At 32.5% G+C, this 18,288-nt stretch overlaps 1 protein-coding gene across 1 annotated transcript in view; it reads right to left on the reverse strand.

The window, feature by feature from the left end:
* Positions 1 to 10,090, reverse strand: part of bif (protein phosphatase 1-binding protein bifocal) — a 144,499-nt gene extending 134,409 nt beyond the window's left edge. The window contains exon 1 of the mRNA XM_089643163.1: positions 9,806 to 10,090. The gene's annotated coding sequence lies outside the window, so the exon portion shown is untranslated. The remainder of the gene's footprint in view (positions 1 to 9,805) is intronic.
* Between the last annotated feature and the right edge of the window lie 8,198 nt (positions 10,091 to 18,288).

The following is an 18,288-nucleotide window of genomic DNA, read 5'->3' on the forward strand; positions in this document are numbered from 1 at the left end:
CGTCACAATGTTTGTTTCGTGGTTTTCAACTGTTCAATAAAATTTTTTATAACATGAAAAACAAAATAACTTTGTCAAAATTTTCGGTGGAATGTATACAAGGAATTATAAACAAGTCCGAGTCATACTTATTAACAGAACATTGATATTTTTAAAACCGTCATAAATCATGATAGAAATTTCGTTGGAAGCTGAAAATAGTTACGTTGGCCTAGAAATCATTGATAGAAAAAACTGTTCAAATTTCATAACACCAGAGCTCTCAGTTCAAGAGTTTTGTAGCAAAGAAACTAAGAATTTATTTGGTCCAAAATAATCAAAGTAGACTCCTCACATGAGCTATTCGTTGACAAAATATGTGCGTTAAATTCTGTCACAAACCTTTTTTTTCATCTCAGGCTGACGTTGTTGAAGTAGATCTTGTTTCATAGGGCTTTTACAGAAACTATGTGTTCAATTTCGTAACTCTAAACTTAAATAAAACTTAATTAAGGACGAGTTGTTTCATAGAATTTGAACAATTCATCAAATATTTAAAAATTGATTGTTAAGTTCTGTGAAAGTTCTGTTATCATAACATTATTAGCAAGTTGTTTCACAAATCTCAAAAAATGACAGAACTCCAATAGAACCTTCACAGAACTTGACAAATTCTGTGAAATAACAGGTCCTAAGCCGAATGAATGAAAAACCCGGCATCAATTCCCTCTACTAAATATTTGTTGATATTTAGTTGAAAAAACACACGCTTGTTCGAGAAACAGTTAGGTTGAGTGGCCCGCTCAGAACGCGGCCTGAAATTTCACAGAGATCGTCAACCTGGTCCTTTAAAAAGGTATAAAAACGGTCTATAGAAATAAAAAAAACGTAATAAATAAATAGAGATTATTCAAGGAAAGCAAATCTAGATACTTATATATGGAATACGCTCAGCCACGCAAACATTTACAGAGTGTCCGGGGGTAAAGTGCACAAACTTCGGGAGGTGATTTTACATGATGGTAGAAGTAGAAAAGACAAATAACTTTTATCAAAATTCCGTTATTTTTTTCCCATACAAACATATTTTTCCATAGAAGAATATTACATTTTTCACAAAAACAATTCTTTACAATAACAATATTCCAACAATACTTTTGTACATGAAAACTTAATTAAAACGTTGAAATTTCAAATTATAATTAGCATGTTGAGTTTTCTGTTTTTATTGCCATAATCTTTGGTAATATTTTATTTAATCTTTTTTTAAATTTTAAGGTGTTCTGCCATAGTAAATGACATGATTAAGGCGATGCACTACGTCGTGTAATATTTTAAATTGAGCCGCTATCAATAAAAACCCTAACGTAGATGGCGATAAGGTTTAAATTCCCGCTTAACACCATCCGTCATGGTGGTGTAAGACCACCATTCAGAATTGAAACGTTGCTCCAAATGGCTTTAGCCGTGTTTAGTGACTAGATCTGAATAGCCAGGTACTTCCCCACCTTCCTCTTTCCCTTCCCCACTTACCTTCAGCCTCACAACATCCCCCAATTGGGGATGCCATAGTCTCACTGGCTCCAGACGGGAGCAGTTGGGACTCTTGTGAGGTATTCACTATAAAAAAAAAAAAAATCCGTCTGTTTTGATTTATTCAAGAAAAAAACATCGCAAAAAAGTGCCTTTTATTTTATTTTGTGGATGTTCAGGCATAAGCATTATTTTTTTTTTGGTCATTTTATAAATAACTTAATTTGCCACATTATACAATAAAATCATAACCGAAAATGGGTTCATAAGTAGGAGATTTTGAACTTTAAAGCAGTTTTCATAGGCCTTATACATTATTTTATTCTGGGCTTATTAAAAGACTTATCTAAAAAATACTCGATTATTTCCAAGGTTAAGATGTATTCTACGAGCAGTATTTAATTAAAGCATCTGAAACATTTCTAGGCGACCAAATTTTCAAACCAAAAACACATGATTTTGAATTGCTACGTATGACATCGCCCTAATATAAATAACGTGTAAAATAACCGTGCGTAAAATAAACGTTATGCATATATTTTAACATGCAAATGAAATTCTTAGCAAGGGAGATCCCAGTGACGGTATCATTATCTCAATTGTAAAAAAAGAGAGAAACAATTTAAGTAGATAATATTATTTTTATTAATGCATTCAAGGTTTCTGTAAATCGTCGTGAATTAAAAAAACCCATTTCTTAACCTAACCTAATCTAGTTTTTTTTATCACAAATTATCGTTCTTATCTGATACCGACATAACATTATCCGTGCTGGCTAGTATAGATAGACAATCATTATGCCTATAAAAATAATTGCCAAATTGAGTAACACTACTGAAACATCCTGATCACGCGGCAAATACATTCACACAGCTGAGCGCGAAAACAATAATATTATTTAGCAGTAAATACAAGAAATTCTCGTAGTGAAATTTGCAAAGCACACACCTGGGTGCAAAAACAGAACGACATAATTTAGATATTACATTCATGGAAAAATCTTTCTCTTGCTGACGCACCAAATACAGGAAATTTTAGTAGTGAAATTTGCAAAGATTTAATTAAAAAATAACATTATTTTCAAAACACGTGGTCATTTCTAACTAGGGTAGGGACATAAAGTTTTGGGTAAGCGAATAAAACAGAACATGACAAATTAATGATAAATCAATTAATTCTATGTCCGCAAACTGTAAAATTCACCCGCCATAACACAGGGTTATTCCTAGCATGGAGGGTGAAATATCACAAAAAACCACATGTACTCTCTAAAAAATGTATCAATAAAATAAATAAATAAAATAATTAATAGGTTAGGTTTGTTTGTTATTTTTATTCCCTTTTCTGTATATGTTTCATGGAACCGACGTTTTATTTATTTATTTATTAATGAGCGCCCTTTTTCGGGGCTTTTACATATGCATATTAAGAAATATACACTATTTCTTGTACATAACTGAAATAATATGTATAATACGCATTAACATGAATAATTTCAAGTGATGTATTTAATTGTTTCGCGCACCTTGGGTTGGTGGCCCCTGTCCAACTGTCAGCTGTCATTTTTCAACACGAATGTTTATGTTTATAATGACAGAAGTATGTTTTCCTAGTCGTGGAGGTTTATTATGAAGCTACTGATAAAGAGGAATGTTTTTATAAGATATTATCGTAGTAAAGTCATAAATTTACAGTAGAGTTTAAAGGAATTACGCGTAAAAACAAGATAAATATTTTGTTATCTTTTGAATCATTACAGAAAAATTTCTGACTACGAGCTAAAAATAAATGGGGTAACTCCACGACGCCAGAGACCACAGTTCGAGATTTTTTTTCCGAGACAATTTTCGTGCTTTATGGTAAAGATAAAATTACCGCTTATATTATTTAATGCAATAAGATATTTTGAATTTTAGATTTAAAAACAGTATATTTCTTTAGGAAAAAAGGAAAAAAAATAGTTTAAATAAATATTCAACGCTGCTAGGAGATAAACCAATGTTTGCCCTCACGATAAATTAACAGGCCTATTATAATAGGCATAAAACATCAATTTAAGAATGTTGTATCGATTTGCCTTGATAATATATCATGCGCCACAAAGAAATTTTTGTTGTAATGCAAAAATATTCGGATAAAATGTTCCGACGACATGATAATGTATTCGTAATTTAATAAAAGTTTATAAGGAAACCTGTTAATTCATTCGTAAGGCCTGCCAACATACAACAAAGTCGCTGTCCGCGTCTCTCTGTTTGTGCGCTTAGTTCTTCTAAACTATGCAACGGATTTTGACTATCATTTAGAGAATTTTTCCCGGAATGTTTATGTATATGATACATACGCATTATATTTACAGAAAGTAGAAAAAAGTCGATGTTTTGTAATCGAGTCGTAAAAAATATTTTTTCGGGCGCTTACATTGCTAACGCTGGCTAAACCTTATGAGAACAAAATAATGTAATACCACAGACATAGGAATTAATAGACGAGAAGATAATGGCGAGGGGTAAAATCAACTGTTGAAGAACGAAGGAAGTAAGGCTGACTGTGATTCGTCAATAAATCAATCTGACAGTAAATGGCATCTCGCATTATAATATCACCATTTACTTCTTAAAAGTAAAATCTGCTTTTGAATGAATAGACATTTTTACATGGGAGAGCAAATTACTCGCCACGTTATGAACAAATTTGCGAAGTCCAAATTCGGCAAAAAAATTCGGTTCTATTTTCAGAGTCGAATATTTCGTTTAAGAGTGGGTTATAGGGCAGAATGGTGATTTGCTGGAAAACGGCTCTCTAAAACGGCTTAATACTACCTTTCGTATGTCATTCTCAGACTTCATATTCTTTGTTACCAATTAATGGACTATTATTTTTCAGTCTGCCTATTTTTTTTTGTAGTTGTTGTAGGCATTCGACCATAAAAAATAAAAACATTGATACACCATACAACCCACTTTTAAAACTTGGATGTATGATTATCGCGTTAATAACGGCTTTACACTATATTTTTAATTTAAAATATGTATATAATACACACATCTGTAGAAGTACGGCCTCTAATTATCGTTATGCTATCTGTGGATATTAACAATTAAATAAATACTTCATCTTGCACCAAATTTTTAACGCATTTCACAGTTTTTTACTTATTCCGGGATGGAAGCCCCCGGTGATGGCGGTGAAGCTATAGGCTCCCTGTTTTACGGCGTATATATTTCGAAAATGCCATCAAGATGTTTCATTAATGGGTCTAAAAGTAGAATACCGACTCACTTAAAGAATTGCAATAATCTTATGAAGCTACAAAAACAGTAAATACTCACAAATTCTCTTTTTTCATGTAAATTTGACGTATTGTATTTTTTCAAGTGTCATATTTTTTAAAAGTTGTAAAATTCAACATTTAACATGCGTTCCTTTTCCTAACGGTTAGCACTAACGTCATGTTGTTTACTGGCGGCATCTTTATGCAAGTGTGTGTGAGAGAATTCATTGTCTTTACGCGCTCTGACTAAGTGGGAGAGTGAACGTTTTTTCATAGGGCACGTTTGGTAATTGAACCAAAAATTACCAATATTATTTTTCTCTTTGTAGATCAATATTATGATTTATCCATGGCAGCCGGAAAAAATACTCCAAACAAGGTATGCTTCAAGTAACGAATAAATGAAAAAAGATTATTGTTTAGTTGTACTAAATGACACAGAATAATTTAACAAATATATAAATAAAAAAATAAAATTTCTTTTATTTCTCGAGGTCAATTTATTAATGATGTTATTAATATGTATAGATATTCTATCAAATATAAAATTAAGAAATTTACCAAATAAATCCACCTTCGATTTTCTCGAAAACGAAAGCTCAAATAAAAAAAGTCATAACCCAAAATTGACAATAAATGAATAACTGCTTTGATAATTTTATAGAGAAACTGACCAGGACGCGATTTTCGTAAATTTACTCAACATGTGAGAACTTTGGGCGGTTGGTTCGATTCAAGACCTCTGTGCGTTACCTCAGAATGATTACAACCCAAGGGCTTATAACTTGTAAACATAAAGAAATATAAACCTTAATGTTGCAGGTTTCAAAACTATCCGTTTTTAGCTTATGACCTATAAAGGGTTTTACCGTTTATACCACGAGTTTCCGAACACCGTGTAAAACAAACTATATGTATCGGAAATGTTCCTCAACACTAATGACAACAGCAAGTGAATGATGAAACATTTATGAAAAATGTCAAATTAAATGCTTTACCAAAATAGTAGGTTCTGCAAATAAGTCATACTTTTTTACTAAGTTGTTTGTTTTACTTAATATTTCACATTCATATTATACGTTCATTGCTTTGCGACAAACGCACATGTGATGTTATATTTTAACAAGTTCATTAATGTACAACTACCGCCCTCTAGTGACATAAAAATGAAGACATTTTGACAGTTTGCGAAATTTCGCTATCATATAACAAGCGCTTAAGTATTTAGTTAAGACACTTTTATAAATGTTCATAATTTACTTCCCAGCAACCAACCAGCTTTGTGTTTCGCGTCCAGACGTTTCTCGATGTGATAGTATATGTTTCTAAAACTGATCTATATTATACGATGTGAATATGCTTAAAATAAAGTAAAATAATGCTTATATATGGAATGTAATACGACAATTGGGTTTATTCTCTTTTTCAAATCTATTTTTACAAGTTTTCATAGTACAAGTCAACATTTTGCCGTGTTATTTCGTAAAATGAACCGATGATGCCTCGACCATAGTTCGCACAAGAATGATGACGTCACGTTTTCAAATTTCACTTGAGGCCATACGCGAGCACAGCCGGCTCCAATGGAACCGGTATGGGGAGTGGGGATAATACGCTTTTAATCACTTAGGGCAGGTCTACTAATATTCATATGTCTATGTGTAATACGGAATTGTATTTCTTAAAAAGGCCAACAGAAAATTCCGCCATGTTATATGTCTATATTGTCGATCACCTAAAGAACCACCAGCAACGCCGGTAAACGTCAGCAATAGTCATTTATCTTCCGTGTGTTGGTAAAAAAACAATCATAAAAGTTTCGTGTTAGGTACGAGTAGTTAGGTACTTAATTGGATTTGCTTCTGTTATATTATGTAGCTATAATGATATAAAATGGGGCCACTGCTCTCCATAAATGCCGAATGAGTGGCCTAGCATACATTGTATTGTGCTCGATTATTCAATAGCCAAGAACATTAGCATAGAATTACTCAAAACTAAGTAGGTAAACAGATGCACAGGACCAAAAGGACTTAATTGCTGCTCCAGTAGTGCTGATTCACAATAAATTATTTGACACTGCGTTACTTGTACAATGGCACCCTTCATTCGGAGAAAGTTTTGGTTATGAAAAAATCTCTTTTCATGTGTGGGGAAGAAGATTGTTGCGGAATACCCGAATGTTTAGATCTACACTTGAATGGTGCACTCTCAACAATTCTTATTATAACTTTGGCTACATAATTAATAAAAAAAATAATGTCTTAAGTAAAATATTGTCAGTTTTCTAACAGAACTTGAATATGAATTTATTAATTGTTAAAACTCTGTGAAACAATCAGCCCTTAGTATCGCATGAAAGTCAACAAATTACCCTTGATCTGTCAAACCAACTAACTGCTCAAAATCAACTGAGTTGTGTCAGTTGGCACCTAAGCACCTGTAGTCCTGAACAGTATGATATAGAGAGAGATGGGGGGAGATTGTTTATAAATACATTAGTATTCATTGATTGTAAACATGTAATTGTATACATATGCCAATGAGAATGTGTATGTTGTGTGTACGCCTATGAGTATGTGACTGTGTTATATCTACCTGTCTATGTATTTTATGTCTTCATCAAAGTCAATTTAAATGTTATTCTTCTCTATCTATTTTCTATATTGTGGCTTCTCGATATATGTCTGCTTTTGTTAAAATTAATATTGTGAACATGACCTGCTGGCGAACAGCTTTGGCAGTTTAACAATAGTCGGTGCTAGTTATAAATAGTACAAATTAAAAACAACAACTTATATATTCATCTGAACATGAAAACACGGCAAAGATTAATGTTTTTTTACTTGTAGTGCTTATTTATAGCTTGATTGAAGGATTAATGTATTTTCAAATTACTTAAAGATAGCGAAAAAGAGATAAGATAAAGATTGTCACAAAACTTGATCAGCGAACACAAAATAAATTATATTCTTGCTGCCCACTTGTCAGAGTGGAAGATATTTTCAGTAAAACACAATCAGAATGTTGCTTAAAATTACTTGGTCCCTCCCTTCAATCTTTCCATCTGTGAACACTCTGCAATAACGTGGGAGTCACGGTTTCAACGACTCAGGTCAATAAGTCTTTCAAATTCAATGAAATTTAAAGGCAGCAAAGAGTTTGTATAGAATACAAACATTCAAATTTGTACAACGAATATATAATATAGTTTAAAAATTGGTTGAGAGACTTCGGAGAAATAGATAATCCATGGAATTAGGTATAATCCAAAAAGCATAGTTGAGGCCACATTACACCAACAGTCAAAGGTGAAATATAATAAACTAGAGATAAGGTTTTGCACGAGTACGCTATAAAAAAATTGCGTCCACTTTACTTTGCGAATGATGCATTAATGTCAATTTCAATGTGAGAACTGTACATTCAGTATGGGAGAAGCAATTTATGACTTTTATATGTATAGATTAATAAAGGTGCTTTGTAAAGTCACAATTATTTTTAACATAAATTACCTCAAAGCACTTGGCTTGGTTCCTATATGTATACATATGATATTTACAGATGATGAGGGTTGGTTTAGATTTATGGGGTATACACGTATACAAGCAATAATGAAATTTAAATACCTACTTACAAATAACATGAAATATGAATTTACAGTGTGTATGTGTAACATTTATAACAGGACATACCTTGGTATAGTAAAATATTAATGATATGAATATTAAATTAAAAATATATTACATGTACAAGGAGAAATAATGTGCATTAAAAATATGAAACAACTTACTTTGGTAAAGTAATTATTATTAAATTGTGATGTCAATGTGTTCAACTGAATGGAAGAAAAAGTCGGGGACACTCCAAGAAGATTATTTGACACAGTCAAGTTGATAAAATAATTATTATAACGAAGAGAAGCGAGTATTAAGGCATAATTGGGTGGCGTTTCATCCTCTCGGCCTACACTTATAGAGAAATGGCATGATGTATTTAAAATTTATCTTGTTTTGTTATAGAAATGTTTAGTATTCCTCTATTTATCAAAATGTTGTTAAAAAAGGGTTTTTTTTACTTGGCGCATAATCTGATTAAAGCTAAGTAGCTATGACATCATTTAGATAATTTATATAAATTCTCACTAATGTTGATTCATTTAAGAACATGCATCATCTTTATTTTGCATCATTTGATCATAGATTTGTAATGTCATATTAAATACATTATTATCATATTTTACTGCAAATTATATTATATTGAATGGAATATAAATAATTGATGTAACACTGTCATAAACAACAACAAAAACACTTAATTTTGTCCAATTACATTACAAAAATTTGATTTAAGTAGATTGATGTATAGTTATTCGAAAATGTCTAATGATATGTGTGGTTTATTTACATAATACTATATTTAGTTATACTAGAGCCTGTTTATTTTTGACAGGTAACCACTTTGCATGGTCAGAAACCACTTTTTACATTCATAGATATATATCAATAATCATAAACTATCAGAAGTAGATCGCCTCTGTTGGAATTGTAATAATCAAGCCTGCAGCTTGCACTACTTCGCGGGAAATGAAAGTAAAAAAGTTGTGTGCGAAAAACGGATAAAGGTCGTCCGGTTACAAGTAATTAATGCATATATCCAGTTGGCATTTATCATCGTATTGTCCTAGAAAAAATTCTTACTAAATACGCGAATATCTACCAAATAGATTAGGTAGATAAATTATGACATGACTCACAAAACTAATCAATAATGTATGAAAGTTGATAAGATTAAAACTGTAGTCTATCGGGATTGAAATTGAATGGAATTGTCACAAAATGACTGAATGTTATCGCTATGCGCCCATTAATTGAAATAACATCTGGCAATTGAATGTTGTATCAATAAATTAGTTTAGCCAACTGACATTTACATTAACATACCTACATGTACACACTCGCGAAATATGAATGCGTGGAACGTCTAGTAAAGGAAGTAAATCAATAAAAGAAAGATTACCTTTTGCAGTTCACGCTGCTAAATGTATCTCATTTGATATTATCCTCACGCTTTGGACGAAATCGAAAGTAATTTCAAGCTTGAACTCAAAACACAGGCGGCAGATCGGTAAAACGGCTGGCGCAAAGCGTGCGACCCGCGAACACAATTAACTACAACTTATCTTGTCGACGAAGAACGCACTACGGATTTAATTCTTGGGAGACGGACCACTTAATCCACATTATCAATGATAACACTGAGCCGAAACAATCTGTTACTATAAATCGGCAGCCATGTTAGGTTCGTTTTGACAAGTCCGTTTTCAGAGCATTTGTACGAAAACATTGTAGGTAGTTCAATAATGTCGATAAAACAGTTCTCTCACGGAGGGAACTGATGTCAGTAAAACAGTGCTCGCGCGCATTCAAGAAACTGATGCCGGTAAAACAGATCTCCCGTAGAACATAATTCACAAATATTGGTAAAACAGATCCCTTGTGGCATACAGAGAACTGATATCGGTAAAACAATACTCGCGCCCCACAAGTCTGTAATGTCGGTATAACAGTTCTCTCGCCGAATAAAAGGCACTAATGCCTGTGGTTTATTTATGCACTAATGCCGATAATAACGTTCTCTCACAGAGCACAGAGGTATCGATGTCGGTAAAACAGTTCTCTCACGGAATACACCATTATTAGGTTCAATTCACCCAGTTCTAGTAAAATAATACAATATCAACAATGCTGGCAGCTAGAGGCGCTAGTGTAATATTGACTTTGACATTAATTTCAATGGCGGCAAATTGAATTTATTTAATACTTGGTGGTGGTGCTTCCTAATTTATATTTTGATCAATATTCATAATACATATAAATATCTCAAAACGTAGGTTCTGGTGTGGAGTCTATTATAATTTATTATTATCCATCGGTTATTTAACTTATAAGCCGAGAAAAAAAACCCAAATATTTGTTTTGTAAAGTTTACCTTTCATTTTAAAAGATGTCGCTAAAATCAACTTCTGACAAATCTGGCGGTGTGTTCAAAAATTCTGAGACAGTTCAGATTATTTTAAAATAATTTAAAACCTCATTCGAGTAATAGATGATATCAGAATCGCTATGGTAAATAATAATAGTTTATTCCAGAATGTATGCAGGGGTTCTGCAATGCAATACATTCCATATTTTGAAATAACAACAAAGAAATCAGAATAGTAAAAAATACTCTAATTTTCTTAATACTAATGCAAAATATTTTTATCTGAATAAAGAGACCCAACTGCTCTCATGTTTCACAGGCCAGTGGTACTACGGCAACTTCGTTTGGGATATGATGCGAGGTTGAAAAGAGTGGGCGAAGGAGATGGGGAAAGAAATAGCAAAATTGGGAAGTAACTGGTTGTACATCTAAATAGATATGGTAAAACAAACACGGCTAAAGCCATTTCAAGTAATGTTTCGATTCTGAAGAGGAATAGAGAAGCCAAAAACTTGTTGTGTCTTATATCGCCACGAATTCTGGTAATATGCCTAAAAATCGTTTGGCAAACGAATCCAGAAATGATCCATTTAAATGAAAAAGTGTTTTCAAAAACAAAATAATAACAAAAAAGTTAATCAAGACAAACTGTCACAAATAATCTTATCAAAAAAGCAGTAGGTACAATTTTTTTTTCTAGTGATAAGATACATAATGAATGCACAAGTGCATTCACCCAAATTCGCAGTTATTGGTATGTTCAAAGGTATTAGGAACTAACACGAAAAATTCTGCCTCAACACAGGCTAGCCTAGTGAGGCGGTATTTGAGAAACCTCAACTAACTGCACTTTTATTTTCTTTTTACCTTCATCATATTATGTTTGTATTTTTCTGTTAATTTTATAACCTTAAAAATAAGAGTTACAAATCAATGTACACCATAATATGTATTTATAGTTGTAATGTGGAACCTTTCCCAAATAAAGATATAATTATTATTATATTTGGAAGTTAAAACTTGTATATTTTTAAAAGTAATTAACCATTTCATTTTAATTCTACCCAAACCAAACGATAGTAAAATTCAATTTATCAATATAAGCATATTTTTGGTGTTCATAACGTAAACCGATTTGTAGTAAAGATTTCTCAAGATATTGGTTTAACCGGTAGATTCGCCTGGTGGTCTTACATCGGGGGGATACTGACAGTATCTACAAGTAAATGAGAAATAACATACTGATTAAATAAAATTCATAGCTAATGATCCCCTCGACAATGGCCTCAGGCCGTCAAGTAAAAGTGCTGGATTTTAAAAATGAAAAGCTCGCACTCCTATAATTTTTTTTATTTGTTATTGATTTTTTTTTATACATACGTGGATAGTTACATAAAATATTGAAAACTGTTTAAAAAAATATTGTAATAAATGTATGTAATTAACAAAAAAATCACATGGAGGCGAAGCCTGAGTGTGGGTATTATAAGTATTTTTATCTTATTTCCATGGTTTGTCGAGATACAATATCAAATATAAATTTAAGTTATTTTAAAAGAGTTAATGTACAGATGCAATACAAGAAACTAAAGCATGAAATATGTAAGAGTTTTAAAATAACACAAAAAATAAGGTAAATACTAGTTTTTAAAGAAGACATCTTAAAAAGTGAATTAGCAGACAAAGCATTACAAACAATAACATATATCCGCTGTTTGTATGTGTGTGAAATAATAAAAAAATAACCTGTCTATGGATATAAATGTTACAGATAGCTTTGCTAAAACTTATAAAAATTAAATATCTAGTTCAGTGTTTTTTAGCCAAGATTTGATGTAGTTTTTAAAAGATTGAAGGTTTACACATGTTGCCCTTTAAAGGTTGTACATACATAAATAATTATACATTTTTGGAGCAATAAAACTAATATGCCTTTGGGCCAACCTGGTTTTGCAGTGAGGCACAGCATATTCACAAGCGCCATGTCGTTGGCTGGCACGATTTGAATTTTTAATAAAGTTGTTTGGTCGCGTGTAAATAAATTTAAGACATTGAACACTATAGGTCTGCTTAAAGTTCAAAATTTCAGTTTCTTGGAACAATCGTTTAGAGTTAGAGGGATAGGATTTAGTTTTTGGTGCATTATGTTAATAATTGATTTTTGGACAATTTCTAGAGGTTTTACATGATTGTTGGAAGTTCCGCCCCAGCCAATTATTCCACAGGAAAGAGATTAATGAACTAGTGAGTCATAAACTAGTTTCATGGTTTATATATTTACCACATTACTCATTCTTTTAAAAATATATTTTAAGTTTCTCAATTTGCTAACAGTTTTTCAATATTGCTGGTCCATTTAAGTTGACAATCTATAGTTACACCTAAATACTTAATAAGTTTTCCAGATTTCATCTCCTCACAGCTACAGTATGTGTTTGGGTTACAATTTACTTTATAAAACTTCAAATTTAGATTGGTTTTAGGAGCCGACTTCTGTGTGTTATAGAAGGAATACAAATAGTTTTATCATAATTTAGGGTAAGTAGGTTTCTATCTAGCCACTCTTTGACAATAGTAATACATTTGTTAGCTTTATTAGTAGTATCTTCCTATGATTTTCCTTGGAATGTTATTGCAGTATCGTCAGCAAACGAGAAAATTTTACCAGGTATATTAATATTACATAAGTCATTTATATGCATTAGAAAGAGTAGCGGCCCCAATACAGTTCCTTGTGGTACAGCATGTTTTACTAAACCAAAATTGCTCAAATATGTTAGGCGATTCAATACATAATTTAACAGCATGAGACATTTATGTTTGATTCCAATGTTGGATATTTTCTTTAAGAGAGTTCTATGGTTGACTGTGTCAAAGGCTTTCTTTAAATCTAAAAAAATGGTTAGAGTTTTAATGTTTGAGTCCAGGTTAAAATAAATGTTTTTGGTTAAATTAAATATAGCATCATCAGTACTTAGTTTAGTTCTAAAGCCATATTGGTTGGGTGAAAGGAGTGAGAATTATAAATAGATACTTATTAAAGGGTATAAAGTCGTTTGGCATTATTAATACCACCTTTCTGCAATAACAACTGATAACTTCATCATAATATCATATTCCGTCATAAAATTATTCACCTTTATTAATATGGCAAAGATTTATCGGGGTTGGTTTTCACTGCCCCGTCCACTGTATACGTAATCCCTAGAAAAGAAAACCAAACTCGCCAATAAAACATTAGAAAGAACGACAAGCATTCCCCAGTTACGAACAACTCATAAATAAACCAATCACGAACAACCAGAGATAATTTGAAAAACATCTTCCTACTACCAACGTAATATTTATATTGCTTTTGCAATGATGAAGGACATAAATATAACCTTAAAAAAATAAACGTCAAATCGGAAGCTACAAGCCAAAAATGTGTATATTCTTAGTATACCTTATATTGTAGGCAATAGGCATTACAAACTCGACAAACGGAGTCTAGAAACCTTCGGTTTCAAGAAAAATAGTATTTATTATTTATTTTATAAATAATTTTGTAAGAAAGCAAAAAAGTTGATCAAGTGAAACTGTCACAGATAATCTTAGCTATAATAATGTATTTTAAAGTTGTTTCCTTTACGAGTTCATACATTTGTATTGGAAAAATAATTTTTTTAGTAGTTTACATTTATATTTTTTATTGAGTAATTTATAATTTTATTTGCATTCTACTCAAGCGAAGCGATAGGAAAACCTTTAATTTATCTAAAACATTTTTTTTGATATTCATAATGTGCACAAATTCGTTATAAACTTCAATCAAAATAGTGATTTAGCATTAAACTTCGCCTTAAGAACCAGAGATCACCTGAAATGTGGTAGAACTAGTGTGCACATGGGTGCACGTTGACCCGGGAACGTAGTAATGCGTGTATTGCGTACGTCGACCCAGTGTGTTTCTACCTTTACTCGCAGAGGAACTGACCGAAAGACGCCTGGTAATAACTAGGGACCCGAGCAGTATATTAAAATTTTTAAGATGCTGTAATCAACGTGTTCATAGGTAGCGTTAATTTAATTATTATAGGAAAAAAACCCTTTTTGTAAGTAACGTTTTAAAATATTTATACGAATCGTTGGTTTACGCCTTTACATACGATATATGAATATGAATAACTAGTTTTATCCGTACACAAACTCAATTCTTTCAAGAAAGCTATACAAATACAATATTGTATCGGTGATTTAATCCAATATTGTATTTGTATGCCTTTCTTGAAAGAATTGAATTTGTATGTGGAGAATACTATTTAATCATATTCATATTGCGTATATACGGGCGGAAATAATTCATCTAAATATTTTGAAGCATAACTTGTAAAAAGTGTTTTATCCTAAAATAATTATATTAGCGCCATCTATGAATGAGTAGATTATGAATAATTTTATGTTTACTGTTGGATTGAATCACCGATGCAATATTGTATTTATATACTTTTCTTGAAATAATTTAGTTTTTATACTTATAAAACTAATATTCATATGCATGAATAAGAAGAATAAGAATAAATAGTAAAAATAAAAACGTGTCTTTTTTCTAAAATAGTTACATCAGCGCCATCTATGAACAGCCAGCTAATAAATATTTTTAAGTTTAACCTGAGTTTATCAATGCACAGCTCAAGTTATTATTTAACATTTTTTGCAATCCATTGCAAATCGCTCTTTACTATGTAACATTTTTAAAATGTTTGTTTGTAGCTAATTGTTAATTTTATTTAGATTTCTTTGTTCCTCTTCTAGAATCTGTTCAGTTTGATGAATTTCAGAAAAAAAGTGGGTGTGTCAAGCCTACGCAAGACAGAAGTGAAACTTCTAGTTTCAGCTGATGCTTGGCGTGGCGCAGTTCGCTGGTGTCTGAGAGAGAGGAAAGAAGAGAAGAGAGAGAACGTTCGTGAGCGGCTCCCCCACCTCAACAAGGTTTCACTTCAAAAATGCCACAGCCGAGAATCGAACCTCGCTTAACTGATTGAAAGCCAACCACGCTGAGCACCAACTGTAAGCAAAGCCGCATAAATTGATTATATTATGTAGGTTCTGAAAATATGAGAGCTTGTTATGTTTTATAATGTTACCTACATCACACCCAAAATATAATATATTTTTAAAAATAATGTACAATGTACAGAAATAGAATCCCACACAAGATCGCGTAGTGCGCTCTAGCGAACGGATATTTTATCAGAGGGAGATAGTTTTAATTTTTTTTTCTGTAAATTATTACATATTATCAAAATAAATAAATTAATTAAATAAATGTAATACAATTATCATAATATACGGATTAGATAATAATTTTAATCCAACACAATAACGCAAAGCGCGCTCTAGCGGAGTAATGTTTTATCACAGTGAGATAAGTGTTTTTATTATTTTGCAATATTATTTTCTTTTAAAAAATGTTCTGACCTACTAAAAAATAAGATATTGAATGAAAAAGGCGTTAAAAACAAAAAAATAATGTGCGATGGCCGAGAATCGAACTCGGATCAACTGCTTGGAAGGCAACTATGCTGACCATTACACCACCAACGCCAGTTGTCGGGATGAGCTAAGAAGCATTTATATGTTACTTCAAAACTTTGACTAGATCAAATGAACTTTAATCGGTGGTGGGGGTACCCGCATTTTCGTTTCGGTCATGAGTCGGTTTTACTCCGGTCCTCGAAATTGCATGACGCGCGTAAAGAAGTTTCACTTCAAAAGTAAGGATGAAAATTTTAAGAGTGTACTACGGTCATGTACAATCGACACGACCATAACACGCTTCTGTCGGTATATTTCTTCAGTGGCCCCAGGTTTATGACGTTCAACGTCGGAATTTTTTTATCGGTAAATTACATCGGCGGTAAGCACTGAATTTTATACGAGCTCGGAGCGATTAATAAAACTCAGACGCCTTGCGATAATTAACACGTAAAACGTTGTGCATGGTCGCCTTCAAATATTTCAAGATTACAGCAGGTAGTCATAGTTATGGACAACAATAATAATTAGATAATGTTCATGAAAAATCACCTCAAGGGCGCTGTACAATTTATTACGAGTCCCTAGGCTCTATCTAATTTTATTATTTACAAACGGATACAGAAAAAAATACTTACCTGGTAGGTCACTTCAGATAAACACACTTTTATTAAAAAGTTAACGACTTTGCACCCAGAGGACGCTCTAGTAAAAACACTAGACATTGATTTTAAATTTTCTCTTTTACTTTCCTTTACTTTTTAATTTTTTTTACATTATGTGATGTATGTTAATAAGTTGGGTATTCAAGCGATATATGGCACTAGTCAGAAAGCTCACTCCAGAGTCCGACAGATGTCTCTAGAGTGTAGCAATTGCCTGTGGGGTATCATTGTCAGACTTCAAGCTTCTAGAAACAGAGAATTACAAACCCTCGGGTAATAAACAGTGTAGTTAAATCCAGACTTAACTTATTTGTAACGTAAATAAACGCAATTATTGTAAAGAACCTTTTTCTTTATCAAGAGTTCCCAACACACAGAAATCTGCTAGTAAGCAGAGATATAACACATTACATTACACAGGAAAACAGTACATTTCACAGAATACAGAAAAACATACTTACCTGGCAGGTCACTTCAGATAAACACACTTTTATTAAAAAGTTAACGACTTTGCACCCAGAGGACGCTCTAGGAAAAACACTATTATTTTATTATTATTTATTAACGCCCTATCGGGCTTTTACATAGTAAGTTGACAGTATATGTATATAAGTGTAACATGTACATGGATAAAATAGCTAAATATAATTTACTCATAAGGTAATTACTAGACTAGACATTGATTTTAAATTTTCTCTTTTACCCTCCTTTACTTTTTATTTTTTTTTACATTATGTGATGTATGGCAATAAGTTGGGTATTCTATATAAAAATTTTTTAGATTACATTACACAGGATGCCCTGTGAAAAATAATTTCCCTTAGGGCCTTTTGGGATGCTGTATGGAGGGTCTTTTTGAAGGAAGGGAAGGAGAGGAATTACTGGGAAGGTAAAAGGTATGAGGGTTGGGTAGGAATCTAGGGATCAGTGTGTTAAGGAGTGACGGACTAATGATCTATCCCTTCCACTGCGGTGTAAGGCGATGTGCCGAGAGACCAGTTGGAGATGTCAAAGGGTCTTCCCAAACCAGCCTCGCCCGATCTGGCATGTCGCGCAGCTGGTGGGCAGGCATCCTGAACACACCTCACTCGATGAACCCGGCTACCCCTGCTGAATCACCAAACGTTGCGTACCAATTGGGGTGACTTATGGCAGAGGTATTATTAATAGACGGTTCCAGGGGAGGCGGTACCCAAATCCGCCTCCCAAATGAAAAATATTTAAAACTAAAATATGACTCTCTAAAAATGAAAGTTTAAAATTTTGTTCTTAATTCTGAGTATCTGATCATTCTTAAATCATGTGGCAGTCCATTCCAGGCTTTAGGTCCTGACA

This window comes from Hesperophylax consimilis, chromosome 19 (assembly GCF_061612785.1).
Source record: "Hesperophylax consimilis isolate HC1 chromosome 19, BYU_Hcon_1.0, whole genome shotgun sequence".
NCBI classification, from domain to species: Eukaryota; Metazoa; Arthropoda; class Insecta; order Trichoptera; family Limnephilidae; genus Hesperophylax; species Hesperophylax consimilis.